Here is a 12,069-nt window from a genome sequence, read left to right as displayed (position 1 = left end):
GATTAGAGCCAAGCCGTGTCTTGCCTTTAACAAATCTACAGAGAGGACCTGGTACCATTTGTTTCCTGACTTCTCCCTTTATTTCCGTTATCACAAAGTTCTAGTCTGATTGGCTCTAGTCACGCTGTATTCCTTTGTGAAACCTGTTCTGTGTCCTTTCTGGGCAAAGAGGAGGGGATGAGAGAGGGAGCAGGAGAGAGCAGAGGGGAAGGAGAAAATCCACGCTGTGAGACAGTCTGCCTTGCAAGTCTGGTGGGTCCCTCCTCCCGACGCATAATAAAACCTCAAAGCAAAAGTGACCAGGAAGTTTTTTGCAAACAGGTAGCTTTCAAGAAACTTCTGGCAAATGGAAATTTCTTTCAAGAGTATCAAGGAACATGAAACAGATGAGACTCAAGTTTAAAGAGAGACGGGAAGCAAAGCCTATTGATTGTAGTAAGAGAGAAAAAGACAGCTTTGTAACAGGGCGAATCCAAGACGGATTCTGCAGCAAGGGCCCTGAAGAGAGTACGGTCAAAAAGGAGCTCAAGAGGCTGGGAGGCGGACGCTGACCTGGCTACAGGACAACGTGATTTTGGCAGAACAAGAAATGGGGCTGAGGCAATTGAGAAAACAGCTGACAGGTCATTCTACGGCCCCGGGATCAGAGTTCCCTGCAGTCAGGAGAGCTGGAGAACGAAGAATTAGCACACGCTACAGTAGTGACATTTTATGAGCACCGTGGCTCAATGATATGTAATTTGGTTTTACCCGCGTGCACATCTAACTTGTAATTCTACTCCTGCTGGGTCACCCCTCAGCATCACCACCAGCTTCCCCACTGAAGTGAGTCATGAGGAGCAGTACTCCTTTAAACTGTAATCACCTAGGGTTTCACCGAACTTCGCTTCCATATTGAGCTGGGGCAGAGATACACAAGCTTGGTAAAGTTTACCTTTAGAAAGAACGTAAGCACGCAAACAAGAGGCCGAAGAGATGAGATAAATGGATATAAAGCTCAGCTAGAAGGGATCTAAGTGGTCATCTAAACCAAACTCCTTAAATCATAATGAGGAGACTGGGCACCGCCCCCCCCCCCCCCCCCCGAAAAGTCACTTGACATTGACTCAAAATTGCAGGTCAAGCTGCCACGTGCGCCGGAGGCTGAGGCCCCAGCGTGAGGGAGGCCTGTGTCTGGCAGAGCCGGTGGGAGACCAAGAGACCTCCCTTCAGAGCCGCCGGGATACTCAAGGGCTTTGGGCGGACCTCGAGCCCACCCTGAGACAGCCAGCAGCCAGGCGATGAGCACAGACTGTGGGGCTGGAGCGGGTTAATAAGGAGCCTCGTGGTGTGACCCGTGACCTTCCAGCTCAGCGCTCGGCAGGGCCGGTGGGGGCGATAAGATTCGTGGGAGGCCACAGTCATGGGACCAAATGACAGCCCGTATCAAGCTGGCCTCTTGTTTTTGACAATTCACTTTCCTATGTCTACCCTTTTAAACCACCTAAGGTTGCACTCACGACACGCATTTGTAAAGAATTTACCCTCCAAGTATTAGCAGTAATGGCAGCATTAGTCTCGGTGCTCTAAGGTCACGCTGGTCTCATGCTTCCGCTATTTCTGAAGTTCCTCTATCCCTCTGTTCGCTGCCGTGTGATCCAAACCCAGGTGACCCCGTACTGCCAGAGATTTCACGGATCTATGAAACAGCAAAGTACAGCAGAAGAGCTCTGGAATGGACTCAGGAGTGTACCATGTGATGCTGCCTTAAAGTCAGAATAACCTGCATTATAACTGGAATAAATTTATACTGTTCCTTTTTAGCTTTTCTTATTCAGCTGCAACCCATCAGACCTCATCTTTTTAATTCTACTTTTTGTTTACCACCTTCCATTCATTCACATGCTCATCTGAGAAGACTTAAGTTCTTCCAGCTTTGGACAATGACTGCTTTTAGAAACTGTACAAGAGAACAGTTGCCTGAGGTTCAGAGTTTTGTTTTGTTTTTTTGAAAAGGAGCATGTGTATTATGTGGCCAACGCCTTCACTCTAACTTGATCATGAGATTAAAACCGTTCCCCACTGCTCTAACAAGCTGATCCTCTGAGAGGAAAGGCGATGGATGCTGAGTCGTCACATCAAAGGAAGCAGCATTTTTCTAGCAGCTTCCATGCATGTTTAAGCCTTCCACCATTAGAGATTTGAGGCTACATGATATACATTATGCTCGTAACTGATGTGGCTGGAGAACTGGTATTGAATTTACAGCATCAACAGGACAGAAAATGTGATGCATTTTATGCATATCAGTAAGGGAATGACCTGTTCTTGTTCCACAGAGAATGGAAATTGGAAGTCAAACACCCTTTGTATTCCAAAATAGAGCCTCCAACATTTTGTGATTTTCATTTAAATTGTTAGGAGGCTCGGAGCTCTTAGCTAATCTATCTTCCAATACACTGTTTGATATAGAACAGAACAAATGATGCAAGTTGTCAACGGATGAGTGATCAAGTAATAGCTCTGCTAGCAATTGATTTATTTTTCTTCAATAAAATTGCATAAATGAAAAAAAAAAATGTGGGTCAAGGCAATGTGAACAAATGACAAAAGCCCCATAAAATGTAGTTGTGTATGAAGAATAGGGGGCAACAAGGGCATGAGATGGTTGGATAGCATCACCGACTTTATACGCATGAGTTTGCACAAACCCCGGGAAATAGTGAAGGACAGGGAAGCTTGGCACTCTGCTGTCCATGGGGGTTATAGAGAATAAGACACGGCTTAGCAACGGAACAGTGAGGAACAGGGTAAGACCCAGGTCTCCTGAGGAGGTGTGCCAGGCCCACTCTGATGAAGTCCTACACTTGGCCCAGCCTCACTGCTAAGCCCTATCTCCCTCCCGCTTCCCATCAGTTTTCCTGGGATCTGCCCAGCAGCAGGAGCAGCAGCATGGAGTTCCCGACGTGATGGATGGACGCTGGATGTCACTTTCAAGCCTGTCTTGACTCATATCCCCGATCTCTACGATGTCCTCCCCTGCTGTCCTTCATCCCTCTGCTAGCTAACTCCATCTCAGTCTTTAAGGCTCAGTCTGATCTCCGTTTTATTTCTGAAAGTCTGCCCCCTGACCTGACTCCATCATCCTCTGGGCAAAATGTTTGAGGACAAAGTCAAATTGCTTGTATTTGAATCCTATCACTATGTCTTATTGTCCCTTATGACCTTAGGCAAGTTCCTCTTTGCTTCAGTCTTGACATCTGTGAAATGAGAATAATAATATATCTGTCTCTAAAAGTATACTGCTATATATTAAAAGAGCTTGTACCAAAGAAGTTTTTAGAACCCTACCTGGTTCATGGGCTTCCCCGGTGGCTCCGTGGTAAAGAATCTGCCTGCAATTCAGGAGACGTGGGTTCGATCCCTGGGTCAGGAAGATCCCTGGAGGAGGGAACGGCAACCCACTCTAGTATTCTTGCCTGGAGAATCCTATGCACAGAGGAGCCTGGCGGGCTACAGCCCATGGGGTCACAAAGAGTCAGACAAAGACTCACAAAGAGTCACTGAAGTGACTTAGCACACAGGCACGCACCGTATAAAGTAAAGTGTTCCATAAATACCAGCTACTGCTATGATTATCTGCATTGCTGATCTGACCAAAGCATTTACGAGTCCCTTGAGGGTAGAGAGAATGACTAAATCATCTCTGTCTCCAACCCCTAGTGTGGTACCTGTTACATGGTAGGTGCTTAGAAAGTGTTTCATAAATAAATAAATGGATTACTAAAGGCTGAATGTTTTATTGTCATTCAGTCTGCAGAAAAGACTTAGAGTAAGACTTATATTTGAAAAACGGTGGTAAAATGGCATAGTTAAGTAGGTCAATTACATTTTGAGGCAGGCAGATCTGGTTTTTTACTGGGCTGATGAAGATTTCCAAGATACTCTTTTTCATATTACTAAGTGAGGTAAAGTCGCTCAGTCATGTCCAACTCTTTGTGACCCCTATACAGTCCATGGAATTCTCCAGGCCAGAATCCTGGAATGGATAGCCTTTCCCTTCTCCAGGGGAATCTTCCTGACCCCGGTATCGAACCCAGGTCTCCCGCATTGCAGGCGGATTCTTTACCAACTGAGCCACAAGGGAAGCCCTCATATAACTAAACCCTTAGTTTTTACTAGAATCCAGTTTCTGGGTCTAACAAAACAAGATGGGAATCTAAACCATTTATTCATTATATCAGAATGGGCATGTTGCCTCCTTTAGCTTTATGCCTAAGAATTTTATATAAAATCTCTCTTCTTTTATATCATTGGCACTGCTATTTTATTATTAATATGATTTTTTGATATTTTAAATAAATTATCCAGTTGATTAATATGTTAATTATATTGTTATCTATTAATTTAACATTAATATTAAATATTCAAAGGCAACTTGGAAAAGATATGTTTTAAATAGAATTAGTTCCAAAATCAAGCAAGAATCTTCTTGTTCCCCTGTATAAACACTCATATTCATGCAAAATCTTTCCCACCTCCTCTCATTGAATGATCTGAATAGATATTTATTAGCAGGAATGAAAGAAAGAATTATGAGCAGCAATTGTCACTAACTACCCTTGTGACAGGACAGACAATGTGAATAATATATGGTTGTGTTTCATCTTCATTTAAATGGGGAAAAAAAAAATAGTTTCTCTAATCTGTTGCAGCTTTGACACGATCTCATGAATGAACTTTTGTCCTCTCCTGGCTATTGTTTGGTTCATACATATTCAGGCTAGAGCTTTTGTAACCAAATATAGGAAGTGTAGTGACCATGAAGATTAATGCTAGTGGGCAGACTGGAGTCTGACAACACTGACAGAGAACAAAAGCCTACATACCTATTGTGATTTTAGTTTGGGAAACAATACAAAATTATAGCTTGTAAGAATCTAGTCCGTGCTAAACTTGGGATATAAAGAAAAACAAAACCCCCGAAGCTCTGGAGATCATTGGTTTGATTCCTCTTTGTCAGACAAAGAGAATCTTAACTTTGGAACAGAGCCTATAGTGAAGATGCCCTGCAGTAGCTGATTGACATCCCAACCTGCTAATCCCTGGTCTTTCTCTGTACATTTCTGCCCTTACCTTCAACTTCCCTTGGGAGTTTAGCAATCTTTTCTAGCATGACCTCCTCCATCTCCTTCTCATCTTTGACAGAAGAGAAATGACAGCATTCTGTACCAGGTCTAAGATGACCTTAGAATCTAGTTAGAGATGTGGAGAGATTTGATATAGATATTGGGGCTTCCATGGTGGCTCAGATGGTAAAGAATCTGCCTGCAATGAAAGACACCCAGGTTCAACCCCTTGGTCAGGAAGACCCCCTGAAGAAGAGGATGGCCACCTACTCCAATATTCTTGCCTGGAGAATTCCCTGGCTAGAGATAATCAATGCCAAGGCTCTCACACAGCCTTTGAACTCCCCAAAGAAGTTTCAGTCCATACTGAGACGCCTTGAGGTAAAGCATGACTTTTGATGAGCAAAGACTAGTTTCATGAAGTTTAGAAATGGCTTGGTCTCCTCTGATTCTCTAGTGCCTTCCCAGGCATATCCACCATGGAGTTTCCCAATTGTCCCTACAGTAATCAGCCTCCTTCTCACCAACCTCACCACTGCTGTTAGGACTTCCATTTTCTTCTCCAAGAATTACTTTAATAGTTTCACTTTCTTTGAGTGACACAGGAATTGCTATTAAACAATTTCTTTCTCTTCAAAATCAGGTTTATCTTAGTATCCACTCCAGAAGGGCAATGTCTAGATTAAATTACATGCAATAATTCCTGCAGCAACGTTAACTTGGCACAATAATAAGTGTTCATTAAGATACTAGAATTATAATACTCCTAATACATGTTTCCATGTTCTTGACTTCATTTAAAAAATGCAAGGTTTTTTTTTAATTTCCGTGAAAGGCAGTGATTTTTTTGTTGCTGACACAAAGTCTATGTTTCCCAAACAAAAGTTGAATCATGGTGTAGTAGCACAGAAGCGCAGAAGAAGCACATGACCCAGTAACTGTGTGGTAAGGAAGTTTTTGAGTAATGACTTCTAGTCATGTTAAGAACGGTAATCACCATGTGTAAGTGTTCACGGAGCAATTGTCAAGAGACCGTTTACTGAAAAGGGCACTAGTCCTGGAAAATATTGGAAATTTCATTCATAGTATTGTTTTCATTAATGAGGACTGTATCAGTAAACTGCTAAAGGTTTTCCTTTCTGATTTCAGAGGTTGAAGGTGGAAACAACCTGAAAAAAAAAATCAGAATGAGCCCCAGCTGAGTGAGTAACTAAGGCCAGGGTGTAAGGTCTATTGCAGTGATGACTGGGTTTGGCTGAAATCTTCTCTTACAAACCGTGGTATACTTCTGGGGTAGGCATGCGAGTGTAGAGTGATGGTATAGTTCAAAACACAGATCAAAATTTAAATTTTTAGCTTATCTAATAATTGCTTTACTCTGCTAGGTACAAGTGGTTTAACCACTCTGAAATTCATTTTCAAAATCAAATGAATTCTAGGTTTCAAAGTGTGCTTCTAAATGACATAGGGGAAGTAAGGCTACAATTGCATGGGACTTTCCAAGATATTTACTTATTTGTCTTATTTTTCAATCTGAACATATGGATTAGAGCTAATGAGAATAAATATTAGATTGAAGGATTTCTCCTTCCAGTCAAAACTGAATTTATGGGATAAATTTTCCAGGAAAAGTTTGTCAGTTTCCTCTAAACTCGAGACTTTTCCCCCTTTTTGTTTTTGCTTTATACAGCATAGAGGTTTGTCCCCATATTTTTTCATCTCTCTAGTTAGGGTATGTCACCATCCAGAGATAACACCTATGTGCTCACTACCACCTGGTAACATATGCCCTCTTAGGTCCATTCATGTTGTTGCAAATGGCAAGATTTTGGTGGTTTTTTTTTTAATGAGTAATGTTCCATTTTGTGTGTATGTGTGAGGGTGTGTATACACACCACATCTTCTTTATCCATTCATATATTGGTTAGTATATTGGTGGGCATTTGGGTTGCTTCCACAGCTTGGCTATTGCAAATGACGCTGTGATGAGCATAGGGATATGTGTGTGTGTGTGAGTCACTCAGCCATGTTCGCCTCTGCGATCCCATGGCCTGCAGCTGACCAGGCTGTGTCCGTGGAATTCGCCAGACAAGTATATTGGAGTAGTATTCCTTTCCTTTTTCCAGGGGATCCCACCCAGGGGTCAAACCTGGGTCTCCTGCTTTATAGGCAGATTCTTTTCTTTCTTTTTTTTTTTTTTTTTTTGAGGTTGGAATTGCTTCTATTGGGGCCAGCATGGCAGGTCCACCACGGTCAGGTTAGTGTTCTGCTCTCGGAGGCAGCCAAAGCCAGGTGCCTCCACCTGCCACCTGCCTGGGTTAGTGGAACAAGTGAGTCTCAGCCAGAGTGGGGAGGCAGGGTGGAGCCCCCAGGGCCCCAGGGGCGATGGGACAGGAGCGGGTGGCGTGCAGGCAGATTCTTTACCAACTGACCCACCAGAGAAGCCGCGTGTGTGTGTGTGTGTGTGGCCAAAATATGGGAGCTTCAGCCTCAGTATCAATCCTTCTAATGAATATCCAGGGTTGACACCTTTTAGGATTGACTGGTTTGATCTGGCAGTCCAAGGGACTCTCAAGTGTCTTTTTTAGCACCACAGTTAGAAAGCATCAGTTCTTCAGTGCTCAGCCTTCTTTATGGTCCAACTCTCACATTCATACATGACTACTGGAAAAACCATAGCTTTGACTAGACGGATCTTTGTCAGCAAAGTGATGTCTCTGCTTTTTAGTATGCTGTCTAGGTTGGTCATAGCTTTTCTTTCAGGGAGCAAACTTCTTTTAATTCCATGGCTGCAGTCACCATCCACAGTGATTTTGGAGCCCTAACACATAAAGTCCGCCATTGATTCTATTTTTTCCCCATCTGTTTGCCATGAAGTGATGGGACTGGATGCCACAATCTTAGCTTTTTGAATGTTGAGGTTTAAAGTCATCTTTTTCACTCTCCTCTTTTACCTTCATCAGGAGGCTCTTTAGCTCCTCTTCACTTTCTGCCATAAAGATGGCATCATCTGTATATCTGAGGTTATTGATATTTCTCCCAGCAATCTTGATTTCAACTTGAACTTCATCCAGTCTGGGATTTTGCACAATGTACTCTGCATATAAGTTAAACAAGCAGGGTGACAATATACAGCCTTGATGTACTCCCTTCCCCATTTTGAACGAGTCCATTGTTCCATGTCTGGTTCTGACTTTTGCTTCTTGACCTGCATACAGGTTTCTCAGGAGACAGATAAGGTGGTCTGGTATTCCCATCTCTGTAAGAATTTTCCAGTTTGTTGTGATCCACACAGTGTTTTGATAGGAATTGCATTTTTCTCTGTGTTTTGAGGATGTTTGGCCTGTTCTTAGGTGTCAGTATGGTGTTCTGTTTGGCAAGTTTCTCTTATTTCCCGGTGACCCTAGCCTTTCATTGTTTGGATCATTGATATTAATTAGCTCCAGTAGGTCAGCATCTCTCACTTCAGCTGAGTTGGAGCCCAACCTGACTAGATGCTTTTGCTCTACTTTTTCTTCCTTTAAAGGGCAAGGGGCATTCTTACACCTGTGTAACTCAGTGGGAGAGTTGTAGCCTAAGGCCTCTGTGCCAAGAGATCTGATCCATGAGCAACAAAAATAATGGAGACAGAGAATGACTGGTTCATTTTTTTTGTAATACACAGTTACGGGTGTGCCTGTTAAGCAGATAGCAGAAAATTATATAGTCCCACCAAAAAAAACCAGGTAAATAGAAACCAAAAGTCAGCATGTGATAAAGAAGAAAGCATATGAGGAAAGAAAGCCCATGTAGAGTGACTCAGAAGTTTCAAGATGTTTAGAATTGCTAAGAACGCCAGAGAGCTCTCTGAGTAGTTTTCCACGCCGGTGATCCGTGCCACTTCCACCTATTGACACTATCTGAGTTTCTCTGTGCTTCCTTTTATTAAGCACTGGACATTGTATATTTTTCCAGATGCTACATTGTAAATGTCAAGTTAATCTCAAGTTTTAGAAGAATATTTTAAGAGACCAGGTGGAACCTACTTTGGAGAGGTGTTTTTTTTTTTTTCTGATTTTACTGCTTAGAAATTAAGTTCCAGAGATTGTGTAGAGAACTGCAAACAACGCTTGATTTCTTCTCAAAGGAATAGATTTGTTTTTCAGAGTGGTATATGTGCAGCAGTCCTGAATCTGCTTTGCGTGTGTTTTTAAATTGGGAAGAGCGGCTGAGAAGAAGGGAATCCACAAACCAGAGACATCATGAAATTGAAGGCCTCAGTGTAAAACTCATCATTTCTAATCTATGTAGAGGCTTAGCTACAAAGATGGCTTGACAGAGATTTCAGGGTCATTTACTACTCAAGCATAACCTAGCCTAGTCTAATTGATTCAAAAACTTTTGATTAAAAAATAGTAAGGTGCTTAATAGCTGATAATCAGAAACCACCATCCATTTTCTAATCCCTTCCCACTCTCGAGAATAGTCAGTTTTTAATGCTTTTAGCTATTTCTTCTGATAGCCATCACTAAATTATATTTTATACTGCTATTTTTTTGATTTATCAGTTTCAGACATGATTTATTTCCTGCTGCAGTAGACAATGATTTAGTTCTCTTTCATTCCCACTTCATTATCTACCTTTCCACTAAAATTAGATAATCATTTTTTGGCATTTAAATGCTATCCATCATCAATATTTTTAGATCCCGGGACTTTTACTTGATTTATTCTTTCAGGAAGCGTCCTGAAAGAATGAAGATTTCATGGAGATGTTTTCTGAGCCCTTGCTTATCTTAAGACATTTTTTCTGTTCTCCAACTTTGATTGATAGTTTGGCTAAGTATAGAATTCAGGATGAAAACCATTCCTTCAAAAAGTTAAAAGCACTTTTCTACCATCTCTGGCATGCTGTCAACAAGTCATTGAGCATATCATTGAGAAGTTCAATGTTATTCTGATTATCTTCTGTTTGTAGATGAAACGCTCAAGATGTTTTTCCTCTCAGAGCTTTTAGAAAATTCTTTTCTGTAAAATTTCACACCAAGTTCTTTGTATCATTTTTTGTTGTTCAACGAGCAACGCACTTATTTGGGCCATTTCTTCCCCTATGTGTGAGTGAGTGTGTGTGAGTGAGTGAGTGTGTGCGTGTGTGTGTGTGTGTGTGTGCATGTTTAAAACTCCCATTGGCCTCGTGGATAGACTCATGGATATAGCTCTCTTGAGTAGACTCTTTAGTCTTTTCTTACACATATTTGATCTTTTTTTCTTTCTCTGTGTTATTTTGACTTTGCAGTTTTGTTGTATTTCCAAGATTTCTTTTCATGCATTTTACAACTGTTCTTTTGAAATGTTTTCCTTTGACAAATAAATTTTTAAAGTCTGCTGGCTTTTGATGACTGAAAGCTCCTCACTTCTCTTCCTCTTTCCACAACTTTTCCCACCGGGACAAGAGTCAGCTCCTGTCCCCACTGGGTCATCCGAAGTTTCTGCCCGTTCAGTCCCAAACTGGTCACTTACTAACTTATTCTTATTGTGTTATAATCCTGATTATATGAAAATTTTTCTTTTATCTCCATTTTTAAATCCATGGTATAATCACTGGACTCTCTTTTGAAGTTAATAAATATACTTGAGAATTTTAATTATGTTGTTGATAGTTAATTTTTTCCAAAAGTGAAAGAAGCTGTGAGAAAATATTTTTTCTAATCCTGAATTTCAAGAACAAATTTGATCATAGCGTTTTAATGCAAGACTTGCAGTACACTGTAATCTTTAAATTTGGGATACCCAAGGAGGAAAATCTTAGTCACAATTATACATGCTTCCTAAAATTTAGGAAGTTGAATATCAAAAAGTCCAAAGAAAGTCAGATGTACTTTAAAGAGGAAAAAATGACTCAGGAGAGCAAGATTATTCTGCACTTAATACTTTTGAATAGCAAGAAAGGGCTTATTAAAATGGTTGGTTATAAAAGGATCTTTCTAGATGGCCTAGAGAAAACATGGAATGAGGAACAAATATATCATAGTGGCGTGCAGACTCTGAGATAAAATTGCTCATTTTAGTCCAGCTCTACTGCATATCAGAGGCCAGACTTTGTCAAAATATTTAATTTCTTATCTGTAAAATGAGATAATAATACATGCTTCATAGAATATTGTGAATTTCAAATAATGGCATATATAAAATGCTCAATAAAAGATAGATTAAATCATGACATGGTTGAGGTGAAGACAAAGTGTGAAATAAGCCTTCTCTAAGAACAATTTGACAAAGGTTAAAGCTAGGAACTGGAGAAAGAAATGGCAACCCGCTCCAGTATCCTTGCCTGGAGAATCCCATGGACAGAGGAGCCTGGTACATAGTTGGACACAACTGAAGTGACTTAGCAAATCGAGGAATGAGCCAGGGCTTGAAAATACACCAAGAACAAACTAAAAACCATTTTCTCAGGTAAGTGCAGCCTCAGGAAAGTAAAGAATAGGTGATTAGGATGAGCAGCATCATGTTAATCAATGACAGAGTGAAAATGTTCCAGCATTTCCTCTGCTCTGTCAAGATAATTATCGTTATCAGGAAGAAAAATTGTTAAATTATTCAATAAAATTATACGAGAAGTTAGGGTAGAAAATTGCAGGAGATCCAGTTTTTATTCTGAATGAGCTTGAGTCTCTTGTATGAAGAGACTTATAGGTGCAGTGAAAAATTCCAGCTTAACCATTGAACTATCATCCACAATCTTTAAGGAAATGTTGACCTCAGAAGAAGTAGTAGAAAGACAGTAGAAAAGTTGCTGTTTTTCCAAATTTGAAACAAGAAAAAGACAAATGCTATAAACTGTGCAGAGGTGATCTTAGCATTATTAGTCAGTCATACAAAACTTTTGAACAAATATGATTTGGAGAATACCTAGAGAATGGAGACTTATTACTGTTAAAAGGGGATTAACTAAGAAAACATTTTTTCCATTTTTGGTGAG

At 40.8% G+C, this 12,069-nt stretch overlaps 1 pseudogene; it reads left to right on the top strand.

The window, feature by feature from the left end:
• Positions 1-461: 461 nt before the first annotated feature.
• Positions 462-2,484, top strand: LOC122679405 (annotated as a pseudogene).
• The last annotated feature ends 9,585 nt before the right edge of the window (positions 2,485-12,069 follow it).

Source organism: Cervus elaphus, chromosome 21 (genome assembly GCF_910594005.1).
Source record: "Cervus elaphus chromosome 21, mCerEla1.1, whole genome shotgun sequence".
In the NCBI taxonomy this organism is placed as follows: domain Eukaryota; kingdom Metazoa; phylum Chordata; class Mammalia; order Artiodactyla; family Cervidae; genus Cervus; species Cervus elaphus.
Note: the sequence above shows the minus strand (reverse complement) of the source record. Positions and strands in the feature narration are given on the sequence as shown.